The 17,310-nt window shown below is 31.0% G+C and overlaps 1 protein-coding gene across 2 annotated transcripts in view; it reads left to right on the top strand.

The window, feature by feature from the left end:
* Positions 1-201: 201 nt before the first annotated feature.
* Positions 202-17,310, top strand: part of LOC113517314 (transmembrane ascorbate-dependent reductase CYB561-like) — a 74,143-nt gene continuing 57,034 nt past the window's right edge. The window contains exon 1 of one of the 2 annotated variants that reach the window (XM_031912331.2): positions 202-313. The gene's annotated coding sequence lies outside the window, so the exon portion shown is untranslated. The remainder of the gene's footprint in view (positions 314-17,310) is intronic. The other variant, XM_031912332.2, reaches the window with a different exon arrangement.

Here is a 17,310-nt window from a genome sequence, read left to right as displayed (position 1 = left end):
ATTGATTTCTCTTAAAGCTTGTATAAATACGCATACCAAATAGCAAACCTGGAAGCGAGCGAGCCCCCATTCACACGACCGAAAACATTTTCCCACGTAGGCCGCTGACGCTCGATCGTTTTGAGGATACACCATGGGGCTGGGAGCTTTCCCGTCCGGGGCGGCGACCGCTACGAGCGTAGCTCCTCGTTAATGAAAAGCGCGGACCGCGCAGCCCCTCGCCCCCCTCTCGGAAGCTGCCGCCAGTATCTCGCGGACCGCGCTGTCGACTCCACACGTCGGCCATACGTTCCACACATCAACCATCTAAACAGTACGTCGATAATACTAATATATCCTCTATAAAGTGCATGTCCTAAAATTGATATACGATTGTAGTGCTTGTTTCATACATAACATTGTGTTGCGGATGAGCTGACCGGATACGGGAACGGATAGCGGGATGGGCGGGACGCTTTGTTCGGGACGCAGGACGCGACGGAGGCTGTACCGCGCAGCATCCACTCGCCATGTTTTATATACCCGACGCGTATACAACGTTTCTACGTTTGAAATATAGCTTTTCTTCTTGCAACGTTTGGCGGTTGTTTTATCTTTATTTCTTGCTCATAGTAATCATTTTTATAATATTACTAGATGACCGGCGAACATTGTTTTGCTTCCTATTGCTATCTACCGTGCCCATTTTCCTTATAAGGATAAAAACCATTTTATCTCTCAAATGGAGGTATTTACAAAATTTCATTGAAATCGGTCGGTCGTTTATTAGAGAGCACGAACATCGTCACATGAGAATTCTATGCATTAAAATGTTACATTCATAGGTGTTTGTAAGTCAACATTATAATATTTCTATAAATCAACACGGGGCACTATTTAGGATATTTATACTACTTATACATAAGTAATAATATGTGTAACTGTATTACTGATTTATATTAAGATATAACCTGTCTTTGATATATTTGTAGAGTTGCAAGTTACGTGTCTATTTTTATTAATTTATGTAACACGTACTTAAAATAGTTTATGATTCTTACGAATAATATCGTAGTTTTATATATGTTAATTAAAAATAATTCCGGTGCATATTGCGCATATGAATATTTTATTGTGGTTTACTTATTACGATAGGTACGTCAAGTGAAAGTCCATCTTACTTCAGTAGGCATTTTTTAATGAGAGTAGGTATATTCGACATTATTATACCAATACAAAATCAGTCTGTATAATTAATGTGATATGTAAGTACTCATCTATTCATTTCCTGAAAGAAACAAAAGGAGTCTATACCACGTATTTCTATACTTTATAGGAATGTGGAGAATCGATAAAGATCTCTATATTCAAATGAATTTTTCATAATAAATAGCTGATTTATTGATTAAATACATTCAATTTATACTACATTACATCCTTGTAATTAGATGACCCTGCAAACTTTGTTTTGTTTTGTAATAGGCCATTTTTTTCTTATTTGTATAAAAACTATCATCGTATCGCTGAGGTTAGAGCAAACAATACACATTTTCAAAATTTCTTTAAAATCGGTTCAGCAGTTTCGGAGATTAGTGTGAATGAATATTTTGACGACAGATTTTGTAGGTATATTAATATATATTATATTTCATACAATATCTAATCATAATCAACATAATTATAATATTACATTATTATATATTAGTTTTACTTGCAATTTTGTCTGCGAGATCTGTGAATATGTGGAGTGAGTGACACGAAAGAAAAAGAACATATGTCCTTTTTAATCATAAACAACAAATACTATAAGTATGCCAAATTTCTTGGCAATTGGTTGAGTCGTCAAGACGTCAAGAAGTAACAAACAACGATTGTTAACGCTCCAAGAAGTAAAATGTCTGTTTTCTCTTGTTGCGTTATCAAATCGTCACGAACTTTGGCGTACATGTTTTATTATATTTAGAATAGGGAAGGACATAGGCTCCTTTTGTCTCAGCCAATCAACACATCCTGAGTACGCAGATGAAGTTTATAATACTAGACAGTAGTTTATATATATTATGTAGTATTTTTTATAATTTTCAATATAAACTCAAATAACCAGGTTCTGTCAAGATTAATATCGTACTGTTCAGGCGGGGTTAGAGCTGTCAATACACTCTGAAGTTATTACTCGTATATTCTGTGCGTTGTAGCATGATGCGGGTGACAGCTGACAATTTCTCATTGGTGCCCCGTCATGCCATCGTATACCAGGGAAGGAGAGTTGACATTCTATTTACATCCGTTAAAAAAACAGAGTTTGGTACAGCTTATTGTCGAAGAGTATTTCGTTATTAACATAGGTAGCTATATCTTGTTGTTTTTTCCATGTCAATTAAGAAATATTAAAAAAATATAAGTTAGAGTTAGTAATAAGTTATGTCACTCTAGGATATAGTCAATCTATGTATCAAATTTCATTTAAATTTTTGCAGTTCATTTATGATTTAATAACTATCGTTCAAACACATTCACATATAAAAAAAAATCATTTTTTTATACCACTGAGGTGGTAAACGAGCATACGGGCCACCCTATGGTAATCGGTTACCGTACCCTATGAACACCTGCAATACCAGGAACATTACGCAGGCGTTGTCGACCTTGAAAAAACCTTTTTTGAAGAAGCTATGTGCAGTCTTTTGAAAAAACCTCAAAAAATTTACACATATACATAAAAAAATATTGAATTTTATTGTGTGAAAATTTATATAAGATCTACGATACAATATATATAGTACAATATTGGCATATTTAGGATTATTTTTCAGGGGGTGGGGTGGGGCTGGCCCTTTGAAAAAGGAGCATAGCGTACTCTTGCTTATATTTTTGCGAAGCTTCTCTCGCATCACGGGGAGGGTATTGGATAATTCTGGAAGAGGCACGAGCCGCCCGCCCCGTTCCTTTTAATACATCTATAATAATAAATAGAACAGGAATCGAATCCTATTAATAATTATTAAAGGTTTTATAATTCAAAATTAGCGAAAAAAATTTAGAAGATTAAAAATCTCCTCCCTTTTTGAAGTCATGTTATGACGTTACTTATCAGATTAATTGAATTTACGTCGACTTTTTCATAATGTTAATGTCTTAATTTGTTACTTTGTTGTTACGTCGTTACCGTCCTTACTACTGTTAGTTGCGGTTTGGCAATATCGTTGTCAAAAAGGGAATTTTATTGGTCGTAGATAACAGTATTTGGAGCATCCAACGTGGTTTATTATGCGTTTAATTAAGCATAACCCGTGTTGACTTGATTACCTCATCGAACAATATTCGCGCATGTGTTCTAGTATATGTGGAGCGAGCGCTGAGGCGTAGGTAACCCTATTATGTGGTTGTAAGTGGATAACCCTGTTTATTACTATTTAAAATTTACTTGTATATTTTTGAAAAGGTCAATATGAATTAATTAAATTTCCCATTTTAATTTAGATGTAGATATTTAATAGAGTAGTAATTACGTATTGATAGGTATTTAGTTCACTCTGTAAAATATATTTTATATTCATTGCTTATTTTATATATGTATTAAATATAAATATTTCTGTTAATCATTGTTAGTTTATCCAACTTACCCACTAATTTTATCTTAAACAATTGTATCATTGGAAAAATTATACTGTGGCACGTTTTTAAAAAACAATTAAAACATACCTTTATAATATATATTCATATATACATGGTTGCAATTAATTATTATAATTATACGGATTATGGTGATTAAATAGATCTATTTTAGAAATGTAAACGCTACAGTACATAATATATATATATATATATATATATATATATATATATATATATATATATATATATATGTATATATATATATAATCTGATGATTACGTATAATATCTACTCAATTTAGAAAAACTGATACTTGACATCGAATTAATCACAATAACTAGCTATTTTTTATAATATTTTGGAAGGCTTGGATAAAGTTATAGAAAAAATATAGGGCCGGATAAATCGTGCATGCTGTGCTACGTAAATTATAAAAATACACTCAGTACGCGGTCAGTCAAATTCCATATTTTGAATATCTTCGGGAACTTTCACGTTTAAGTATTATTTAAACTTATAAAATTGAATTCGCAAACCACTTTGAAATTGCACTTTTCCAATATAGAATCCCGAATAAAATAATGTGATGCATGTCACGTAATACTTTCACACACGCGCGCGTCTCAGTACTTTCAATTGTAAGTAGCCATTTTATATTGAAAATATTGTTAGGTCCATTCGTCTGTCTTGTTCCGTCTTTATTTGAATTCTGTTCCAATACTCGCTGTTTGCAGTCAGATGCAATATGTCTGTTAAAAACAATTGGATGCAACCTGCATTTCAGATTAGTTAAGAGAGTCATCTCAAGATGTTATGTTATTTTTAACCAACTTCAAAAAAAGGCGGAGATTTTAGGTTCCATTGTATATTTATTTTTTTCATGTTATATTTTACATATTTCATGATTTTAAAAAATCTTTTTATATTCGAAAGAGTATACTTGTGAGTTGGTTCCATTATCACCAAGTTCGAATTTGGTGATGGTATCCCAGGGGAAATTAAGGGTAGCCTACAAATTTTATAGGCACATATATGGTGTTTCATATTTTTGATTTACACATACTAGTATAAAATTTTTATTCTGACTCATAGACTGATCTGTCAAGATCTGAAAGATGAAAATATCAATATAGGTTTTTTTTTATGTTGATGTATACCTGTATAGTAATTGTTGTTTATAGACTTCAACATTACCAATGAATATTATAGAATATAGAATATACTGTAAATAACTTCTTTTTGTTGATATCTTAATGTATATTGTATATTTATTCTATCTTTTTATTTATCATCAACTAGTCCATTGCGTGTATGGAGAAAACCTAATGCTAAATACATTTATTCTTAGATACATCTCTTGATTCTTGGACATAACTTGTATCTGATGTCTAAATACAATTACAAATCTTTATATTAATAATGACTAGAAAGTAATATCAAAATTGTTTACTAAATATTTCCGGTATGAAAAACAGACTATACGTTACTATTGTATACAAATTATACTTTAGTTCTAAACACCACGCTATCAAATCGCCTCACTGAGGTGCGAAAAGAAACGGAAAGATGAACTCATTTTTTAAATTTATAATTATTAACATATACACATCTTATATACCTTTTGTTCGGATTTGTGAATATCGAGAATGATGAAGTATTGTTAAATATATATGCGTATATTTTTGTATGATGTATAATTAATACTTTTCAAGCGAGTGAGGTACTCGAAAGAGTATCATCATCACCATCATCGTAAGAGTATAATCTCTATTAATAACATAAATGTCATAGTAAGTTTATATGTTACCTTATAGCGCCTTAACGACTTAACCAAAGACAATGAAATTTGGTAAAGACGTACCATATGGAATGAAGAAAGCTACTTTAATAAGTCCCCTAATTCCTCAATTTATATAATAACAATTAATCTATATTAATCCACATAAAATATATTATTAGAAATGTATTATAGAGATAATTTATGGCCACTTTATAATAACTTCTACAAGTTTATGCCTAGTCCTGTGTGGGATATAAACTATAAAAAAATTAAAGATAACAGGATAACAAAATTTAAAGGATACAGATACGAGTACATACAAATGAATAAATGTTATAAACCTTAAACAAGCTATGGATTACCTTGTTTAACGAATGAATTGAGTTTATTTAGTCGTAAATATTTTCCTCCAATCAGCAAGATTCTCCAACTCACAAACTCCGCGAGCATTTCCTGTTTTCACAATACAATATAGTTATTTTCTGTGAAATGATTCTTTTGTGTTCAGTCGTATGTATGACTGCACTGGATTGACGATATTATTACCTACCTCAAATGTTCTTTTTCTACATTCAGTCAAGACGTCTGTTTCATAAATGTAATTTAATATTGTGCAATTATAAACAGGCAAAATTAGGTTTTTAATTTAAGTAGAAATAAAAACAAGTTACTTTAATACTAAATTTATAGATTATATTCAAGTCATAGTATATTAAATCAACAAAGACAAATTAAAATAGGTCTATATTACTTGTACATGGTAACATAACGGGTTTTTATAAATTTGCTTTGTTTGTCGTTTCAACAATTGTTTGAATTTCATCCGGAAATGAACATTAGTTTTAAAAATAATTAATCAAATCTGCTCTATTAACGATTCTCTTCTCATAACATATTCTTGGGTGTATTACACACGATTATTACGCACATATCCACAAGCATCAATGATCACCATGTTAATAAATTCTTAAATGATATTTTATTATACTATTACTGAATCAAGTTCATAAAGAAAATAATTTCAACGCTATATTTGTATGATATATACAAAGCAGAGTTATGGGCACGTATGATAAATTCGTAGCACTTCTACGAATCTTGAATTGCTTTGCTACAACCGTAGCAACGCTTCCGTTACAAGGTCAGTGTGAAAAGCTGTTTTATTATAAACCTTTATTCAGCTTTATTACAGTCTTTTGTTGGATTTCGCTGCTTTGTGCGAAAATAGGCCGCTTTAAATTAACTGGGTACAAGTTTGAACACGGTTCGGTCGTCTGGGGAATATAGGCGTACTTTTAATTAGTACTCTATTCAGAAGGGAATTCAGTCGCGAAAAAATTATTCAACAGTATAATTTAGAATTTATTTAAATAGATTCACGATCTCTGGAAATGATCTGATGATCTGACTACATAGAAGATAGTGCGGTTTTCTATTCTCAAAGGTGATCTTGTACGGGCGTTTACCTCAAGTGTGTAAAATGTTTTAGTAAAACAAATCGACCTACCACAATAAATATACCATCAAGGTATTGTCTTAAAATCTCTGTTTAAAATAATTTTAGACAGGAATGTGTACAAATAATAAATTCGACCAATAGCCCACACGGGCGCTAGCACTTGCCCTCTTTTGTAAATATTTATGTTAAATTCATTTGATGTTAACGATGGGATTTCTCTTTAGCCCTAATGAAAGTACTTTGTTATGCAGGCAAATTTGTATTGTAATATTTCATCCTTAAAGTATATTTTCTCTTGTATTGGATTGGTTGAAGAAATAGACATTCCAAATAATGGGAAGATAAACTAAAAATGTAGAATGCGTAGTGAAAGAAGGTTACTAATTTTGAAATTAGATATTTCCCCATGCAGTTTTTTTTTAAAACACATTATTTTCTTTTTCGTTATAACTTAAATTAGAAATGTTTTAAATAGTATTTTTATATTGAGGTGACAGACTTTTAGGTGACTTTCACAGATTGATGATTTACCTACATTTGAATTAAAATTAAAGTATAATTGTATCTAATGTAGTAATCTTTTAATAACATTGTAATATAACAGAATTATACATAACATACGTAAATAGAGTGGCGCACATGATTAAATAAGCACATAAAAATTATCTAGATGAGAAAGATAAAATAATGCTGGTGATTCTGGTGACTCGAGAGAACTTTGTCAGCTAAATTTTTACCAATATTGTAAATGTGAGTCATTGAAATGAAAAAGAAAACAATTGGAGAAACGGAGAAAGACATAAGCTTTATGATTTTCGAGATTCTGTGCGTACTAAATAATATTTCATTTTTATATATGTATTTATAGTTTACAAATATAACGATGAAAGGCCTGGTTGGAAATTATTGCTCTCTCTCTTGAAAAGGCCTACCATGAAAACATGAAAACGGCCGTTCAAAGTTAAAGGACTAACTCAAGTTCCCACTTGATTACATCCCACTGTAAGCACTTAACTCCCAGGATCTTGTTTAAAACTGGCAATACAACATGCCATAGGAAAATGTGGCTTAAAATTATGGACGAGAATTTATTTTACTATAACACTAATAGACGATTAATGGCTCGAAATAATCCTCTTATGTTTGACTTGCAGTGTTTGATCTAATCTTTGATGCTCATTTCGCGGAGCTTTGATTTTATATATAGCACAGTGCTGTAGCATTCATTAGTATAGACAATATATTATTGCAGTAAAAATTCAACCCTTTTAAAATAATAATATATTTGTATAAACAGTTCTACATAAAGATAGCTTATGTCAACTATTTTTTTTGTAAATATAGCTGTTTTTAAATTGCATTATTTATCAAATAAGCTATCATTTTAATTATTTTCATATACATTATTATATTTATTTTTAATCGGCTTCAAAAAGGAGGAATTCAGAAATTCTCAATTCAACTCTAATTTGAATTTTTACATTATTACATTTTTAATATCAGCATATATTGTAAATAGGTTAAACCTAATGTGACCTATATTTATGTAAATATACAATAAAAACGGTTTTTACATTATTTGGGCAAAACAATTGATCTAATAAAAACGAGTTAAAAAATAATTGTGATTGAACTAATGTAATATATTTTATACACGTGAGAATTATAAAAATAAACACAATTAATTATTGGGCTAGTCATTTCGGTTCCACTAACGACCTCGCCTATTCTAACGCTCACCTGCTTCAGACACGGTTAATTAAGGTATAACAGGCGGAGTGAAATGGAACCCTCTATTAATTAGTTAAATGACGTGTCACATTTTTTGCTGTCAACGTTCACCCAAGCCCAGTGTCCCCTCAGACACGCTATGACAGCTTTTCACGGGAGTGTCTCGCTTCGCGGCATTTCAACTAATGAACACTCCGATACTTGCTTCCGACTGTAACCTCCGTTTTTATTTCACTATTGGGGATGCCCAAGTTTATGGCTCAATTCCATTGAATGTTATTGACCGTCATTTATATGTAACGGTTTATGAATAGGAAATAGGGATTATTGGTCGAGGTCAGTATTAAGGTTGCCTGCTTAACACTGACCCGGTGGCGGTGCAATCATTTCTACTTATTTCCTGTAATTTGCCATTTACGACGAGATTAAAATATGATAGATATATAGATAATTGCTCAACAAAATTGGATTAAATATATCGGACTTGATAAATTATATTAGGATTTAAACGCTGTACACTTTACTTTTATTTAGATTGAATTTTTTAAATAAAAAAAAAACAAAATTTATAAATACAGCACAATTGTAGGTATAACAGTTTAGAAGGTTCTCGCATGAACAATAGCGACAGAAATTACAGTACTAAAAAAATGTGATAGATATTACTGACTCGCTGCTTCACGTGGCTTTGCCCGCCTGAATCAGTGTAGGTATTTTGTTAGTATACGGTTATCACTTTTCATCAGCTTACCGTTTTAAGTTGGATAAAAAAACCTTATATGTTGAGTTACGATATTACCTAACTGTATACTGTAATTTTAAAAAAAATATATAATGAAATTTTCACTCAAATCTGTTCATCCGTTTAAGCACGATAAGTGACAAACATCCAAACATCTTTACAAACTTATACATTAATAATATTATAACTGTAGAATTTACTATGTCTGTTTGCTCTTTATTTACAAACAGTAAATCCAGTTTTACAAGAAAAACTTGCTTACAATTCGGTTTATAGTATAACGTAATACGATGATCTAGTTTCAAAGTAAATATAAATATGAAAATAATAACACGTTTGTTTAGGTATGTAGATCGAAGAAGACATAAATATCGTATTATGTGTACGAACCTAAATTAGAACAGAAAAAGTGTCTATATAAAATTTAGATCAATAACCTAAACAGCACAAGCTATTAGCAAATCAACATTGGTATAACAAGGTATGTTTTCAAGTACGTAGTTCGTTCAGGTAGGTGTTCATTCGTGCATAATTTCTTTGATAAAACATGATTTATAAGTGAATAATAAAAGATTTTGTTTTGTTTGCCGGCTGCAAAATTATAGATAAGCACCGATGCATAAATAAATTGCAAAGCGCCGAAGTGGGACGGATCTCTGCGCGTAGGAGAGCGTTCCCCAGCGGAGTGATTTGAGGCCAGACCAAATTGTTCGCTTCCTCGCTCGTCTACTATCTAATATTTTCTTTATTCTTTTAACCATAAGCTACATTATCATCTGACACTAGTACTAGGGAATGGGAGTAACTATAAAGCCGGATGACGACTGCAGTGTTACATTATTTATGTTATTTAATATTAAAATTCCTTTAATATCAATAAAATGTATTGTGTTCTAGAGTTCGGCATACTTCGATCAATAAGAAAGACCCTAAAAGTTGAGTTTTAATCCGCGTGAGGCTAAAAACTGCGACGCAATTTTTAATGACAGAAATATCATTAATAAATAAAATTAATCATTACAACGACGGTAGACTTGCTACGTTGGATTCTAACTCGACAAAATGTTAGCATGTTGAGTGTTACATTTGTCAACGCCAACGCAATGGATGCAAACGGCAATAGACGACAAAATGCCTCTGACTACCTTTTAATAACTATCCTATTAATAATTGTAAAAAATACTTATGTCGGCTTTACTTACGTTTTAAATTCGAGTATTTTCGAACTTAATAGACTTATTCATGGGCGCGGTTTCGTAAAGTATGTCTTAGGATAGTTATTATTCAACAATTGTAAAAATGTTTGAAAATTTCTGTTAAACCTATTCTATTACGGTTATTTTAAGAATTTTGTGTCTCACATGACAACTGAACGCGTGTTAGTATTATTTGTCATCTTTAAACTCAACGTGAATTGAAAGGGAAGAAGTTCAGTTTCAACGGTGGAAAAATTCCTTAAAAGGATGCCAATGACTTAGATTTCACCCTGTATACCTACTTAGGTATATATATAGCAATTTTATGATTAAACTCATGTTGTGTGGGTGTTCTTGTACGTTATTCAGTTCATTGTTCCGGTGGCATTTGCGGTAGTTTATTTTATTCAATCATCAGAGGCCTTGGACCATTAACGCGGTATAGTGGCACCTGACGTTACCCACTGACTTTTATAGACTGGGGCGGTGATAATTAATGAATCAGTGATAGCTACGTATAATTAAATTATTAATGGTACTTAGTTTTTTTATACCACGAAGGTGTCACACAAGTATGTAACGCGTCTGAGGGTAAATGGTCACTGTAGCTTATGGACGCTTGTATAACACTAGGGGTGTCACGTGCACATTGTCGACCCTGAAGAAAATTTAATACAGCCTTTTGAAAAGTATTAGTTTCAATTAAAATATGGGCTGACAGTTTTATATAAAAATAATTAGAATACAGTAGTATTTAGAAGAATTTTATTAAACACTGTTTCAAAAATAAAGTCTAATTCAGTGGTTGTAATTTTACATGCTACAATTTATAGATTGTTGTAATAAAATGTATTACTTTAAACATTGGCCGTGTGGTCCGGGCATAGAATAGGCTATCCCTTTCCTTTCCCATGGGTGGCGTAAAAGTCGACTAAGGGACAGCGAGGGATGTTGAGCAGCGTCCCTCTTAAAACATCTCTAAAGCCTGACTGCGGTTGCCAATTCGCCTGCCAAGTGTGGCAACTATTGGCAAAACCCCTTAAGGATATGCTTATGTTCAGTAGTGGATGGTTAAGGGCTGATATGATGATGATTTCAAACATCTGTTATTTTTTTACTTTGTTTAGATATAAATAAATCTCACTCTATCTCAGTCTAACTCTAAATATGTGTTTAATAGCCGTCTTTCTAAAGTTTAGCAGTTTGTGGTAAGACTCAAAAAAAATATTAAAATTCTCACTCTAATGATATTTATAATGAAAAAGATAGAATGTATCCAGATAGTATGTCTTTAATTTCAAATCAAGTTACGATTTCGTTTTAAAAAAAGTAAAAACTACTTAAATTTTATAAAAAAATACATTTCTATCGAATGCCAGTTTGTCCCATCCATGTTGGTACCATGAAGCAGCTTATATGGTTCTTTTTCATTTTAAAGGGAATTTTGGAATATAACAGTGGAATTACAGCTATATGGAAGCATGCTATGGGCGTCATAGTGTACATTTGTAGATATATACAATTGTACATGATACTTTTATGACCAAAAGCCTAACTGCAGTTGTCAACCCGCCTGTCAAGCGTGGCAACTATTAGCCTAACCTTCCTTATTGGGAAGGTCTATGTTTAACAGTGGACAGTTAACGTTTGATATAATAATGATGATGATGCTTTTATAAATTGTTTTTTGGTGCTGTGACTTTATAAAGTTGCATAAAAAATATTACAGCAATAGAAAGTAAAAACATAAATACTAGCTAGGTCATTCTCGAGTGAGTCAAGCAGCGGAGACTGTTCAAGAGTCCTGTCCTCATTTGCCGGTACTCTTGGTGCACTGCACTTCACAGCACTCGGGCATGCTCAGCATTATCTAGAACCGCGGCCGCTGTTGTGCACACTTCCATTTTAGAGTTTCTTTAATTTTATATTCGTTGTTTGTGATTCTGAACTAAATTTTATATACAAAGAATAATTATAATATAAATTGGTTTAAATTTAATATTGTAAAAAATATAAAAAATGCAATAAAAATATGTAATAAAAAATAGATTAATAAAATTATTAATGTCCATTCTCATGTAGGTATGTATTAATTCATGTCTTTTTTTGGTTATGATATTACTTAAAAAATACTTAAAAATAAAATATTCGTCCAATAAATCTTATGTGATATATTTGTTGTAATTAGTAATTTTTTTTTTTTAATTTAAGAGTTTTTTCTTGTCAGTATAACTAACTCGTGTATTTTCTTCTAACCAGATCTATTCCAGGCCATATCTTTGACCTTCCTATACAATATGGCCCCTAGTATTTCCTACGTCTGTCCTATGTAGTTATTTCTTGGTATTTCTCTTCCTCTTTTGCCCTCTAAACCTTCTAATATGCTCTCCTATTCTCCTCCATGTCCACATATCGTATACCTTAAATATAATTTTCTGCCTTTTGTGTAAATTGCATACATAATAACGTTATAATCTACTCTGTGTTAGCTGTTTCCTGTGTCTTTGCCCGCGTGCATGTATATCCTTAGATTATATGTAAAGCGTGATTCATTAACAAATACATATTTTTACAAATTTTAACATTTATACTTAATATTAGTTATAAATTTAATAATATAAAATAGGACATATTTTTCAAACAAGGTCTTAAATTATTAAATGTAATCTTTCTTATGTTAGGATCATAGATGAGGGCGTTACAAGTTTCATAAACTAAGTGTTATTGTGTAAATAAATTTGGACATAATATGATATTTGTCTAATTATTTCTTGTTGATCGTACAGTAGAACACTTATAACTCAAAGTTTCTTGAGGGTCCACTCAGACTTCCATGTGAACCAAGTTGCTTACACAGCGTATATAGCTAATACTTACTTTGTTTATAACCTGCCTGATAGTGATTAAACGATTGATAAATATAACTATAGATAATGGTAAAATGTAATGCAAAGTATTGAAATATTATGTATTTTACTAACAACGTGATAACTTATAAAGATTTAAATATAATTAGGTACACTAATTAATATAGAATATACCTATGCACAGTTACATCGTTCCATCACTTAGGCCAATACATTTATTTGCCATTCTAAGTAGTATAAAAAATATATTGGTGGTTATAAAGAAAAAAAAAAAAGTAAATTATTCACAGATCTAGTATTTTTAAAGTAGATATTCGTATAAAACATTTTTATGTCTAATGTGTACTATATAACTATTATATTTGAACATGAAGAGTGTTCTTCTGGGATCGGCTGTTAACTAACGTAACTTAAGAAAGTGATAGACAGAAACGAAACTTTATTATTAACCGGAATATTATTGCTCCCTACTGTTTGCCAAATTACCTAAAGCTTTAACAAGAACTTGGGCTATGGATAGATTTATCGAATAGCAAACCAGAAGAGGATTAAATGGAAGTAGCGGCTATTTAATCCGTTTCCGATATTGAGACGCTGTCAGTCCGTTAAGTTGCATTAATGTTCGGGGATAAAAAGTTACAGCCGATCTTTGGCGAGACTTTGAAAACGAGCAGTGGATTTTTCGCTCTTAAATCTTTAAAACAAATGTTTAAAATTGTTCACTTGTTTTGATACGAGGATTTAGTCGGCGATTTTTTTTTAGTAAACGCTCAGTGGTCCCAAATAATATTTGTATAAGTTAAGTATGTATTGTATATTAAAAATAAAATCGATTTTTTTAGCGAAAATATTCATAATGCAGTAATTTACCAGAGGAAGATTTTTTCAAAAGTCGTTCGCTTGAGTACTTCTGTCCCATTCGTGTTTCGACCGTGAAGCAATTGTGTTTGCATGACTGTGTTTCGGTTTGAAGGGTGAGATATGGCAGTGAATTTACAAGGTACAGGGGCATAAAACCTTTGTCCTCATGAATGACAACTCATGGGGGGTATCATGGGCGAAACAGTATACTCTGTTATGTCCATGGTTCTGTTTTTGTCTATAGGAGACAGATACCATTTTCCATTAGGTGGGTCGTCAGCTCATTTTCCATTCTAGGATACATAAAAAAAAATTAAGGTTATCTTTAATTTTTCTATAACTTTTCAGACTGAATCACAATATTATACTAAAAATATACATAATTATACCTTAAATTATAACACTTTATACTATGCTATTAATATATAAATAATATAAATATTATCTATGTTTTAAATATTTACTAAAATAATCTTGGCATATCTTTTTACAAATTGGTCATTTAAAATAAAATAAATAGTTATGCAAAAATATATAAAAAAAAATATTGTTAATAGCTATAACTTTGTATATTTCATGCACTATATTACACTGGTGGTAAATAAATACACATTACAGTTCTCAAATTGCATTGGTCCTTAATGTTTTAAACGTAGTGTGAATTTTAAATGACATAAATGACGGTTGCACTCGTAAGTTTGCATCGTCACAGCTTTCAATTTCTTGTTCACATGCATAAAACAATAAGTACCGCGACTTTTGTGAGTTCTCACACGGAAAGCGAAAGGCGATTCTAGATTTCTAGTTTATAATGGCCTAGCTAGACGTACAAACAATTGCATAATGATCCGATTAGGTGTTGTTTGTGATCGCGGTGGACAGTGATTACCTCGTATGCTATTCACAAGTAACTTCCTGCTACTAGATACTTAAGTTTATCGTTTTTTGCCCAACATCAGTTGAGTTCCAAATTCTATCTACTCTAAAATTAATAATTTCTTGTTTTATAATATATATTAGGTACTACCTGTATCCCGTGGCTTTACCCTTGTGAATCAGTACATAATTGCCAGTACAGTAAATAAATATAAACTACTCTTGTACCAAATTTTATTAAAATTTATTCCAGCATCAGATAGAAATAGTAATAAACATCCATCGGTCGTTAGAAACTATCATATTTATAATATTAATGGGACAGTTAATGATTTTTCTTTCTCAACAAATTAGAATAGATGTTAAACTTTAAAATCTAAGAGTATATAAATAAATATTGTACGTTTCTAGAAGGAAATGAGGTTAAAAAAGGACTCGTTTAATTTTGCAATAAAAAAAATTTGATTACCTTACGATTATTATGGTTCACTAAAAGTATGTTCTTTATAATTTTTGTGTAAAAAAAAAAAACAGAACTTATGTAAACATTATTTATAATATTACGGAATAATGTGGGCTTATATATGTAAAACAAAATATGTAGTTAACAAGTATTATTGTAACACTTCATAATTACCAATATTATATATAAAAAGAAAAAACTTTGTTATCGAAAAATCACAATTGACTTATAGGAAACTATTACAATGTCAGGATATTTATCACTCACAAGTTGTTATCCGTAATTGACGTCGCACTTCACGCTTTCTGCTGTTAAGGATTTATTTATTGTCCATTTATTATATATTTGGAAATTGTGTTTTACGTTTAAACTATTAGTAATAATATATATATTATTTTTATTATATTATTATATATATTATAATTTTTATTATATATTGATTTTAAATTATATATCTACATGAAAAAATATAATAAATAGAATTTAAGATAATCTTATAAAGATAAAATAATTATTTAAATAGAACTCTACATTTCCAATAACTTATACTCCGCAAAAGAAAGTCTCCGACATAGCTCAAAGAATAAGCAAATTGAAATGGCAATGGGCTCATCACATAGTTTAAAGAACCCATAACCGATGGCGAAGAAAAGTTCCTAAGTGGCGAATCCATACGGACAAATGTAGTGTAGGACGACCCCCACTAAATGGAGTGACGACATCAATTACATTGCGAGAAGTCAGTGGATGTAGGTGGCTCAAGGCTGTTCTTTATGATAGTCTATGATGGAGGCCTATGTTTAGCAGTAGACAGATAATGGCTGAGATGATGATGATACTACGTATCTGTGATAGTATATTATGTATCTCTTCATCTCATAATTTACATACATAAAAATGTATTTATTTAAAATCCACTTCACTTAATTAGTATTATAGCCGTAAGAAAATTTATTTTAATTTTAACATTATTGGTCATATGTAGAATGAAATGTTCGGCATTTACTTGTAAATAACCATACATTAGCTAACTTATTATTACAAATAAAAGATATATTCAGAGCGACAATTGAATTTCTTCAAATCTGTACAAGTTCATACATCATATCTATTTTGGGCTTTCCCCTAAGCCTGTGGTCAACGTGCTGTTTATAGTAAAGTCGTGAAAACAAAACAACTAGAACATCACATGTTACGCTGTCCTCGCGTCAGTCCCTTCCGTGGTGTCACGTCAAGCGTAGTTCAATAATAATAGGTAGGGTACAGGACATTGTCCTTCCGTGCTTTCGGACATCCTTTCGGTAGGTATGCACGTTTATAATTTCTATTTTTTTATACCTATAAATATGATATATTAAACATATAAAATTTTTAACAAAGACACTAAACTTTTTACTAACTATAATGAGTATATTGTAAGTTATTACTTTAGATTACGTTATTGTACGTTTATGGTTAAAAAAATTCAGGTTAATACAAGAAAACATCTTACATTCTTACACGTTTTTAGATCGTTAGTTTCATTTTAGTATTTATCTGTCATTTGTATTAACATAAACTTTCAGATTTTCATAATGTGCCTCTAAAAGTCTCCGCAGAGATATTGCTCAAGTAAATATCACAGCAATGAATATAAATTTAGTCATACATTCTGATCCGTATTCGGTCAAAGACTCCGCAATAAAAATAAAAACATCAGCGCATAATAATACTGAGCTTGCTTATAATGGTTTCACCGCAA

Source organism: Galleria mellonella, unplaced genomic scaffold (assembly GCF_026898425.1).
Source record: "Galleria mellonella isolate WM207_F2 unplaced genomic scaffold, CSIRO_AGI_GalMel_v1 utg78, whole genome shotgun sequence".
Lineage (NCBI taxonomy): Eukaryota > Metazoa > Arthropoda > Insecta > Lepidoptera > Pyralidae > Galleria > Galleria mellonella.
The sequence above is the reverse complement of the archived record's forward strand: the minus strand, read 5'-3'. Positions and strand labels throughout refer to the sequence as shown.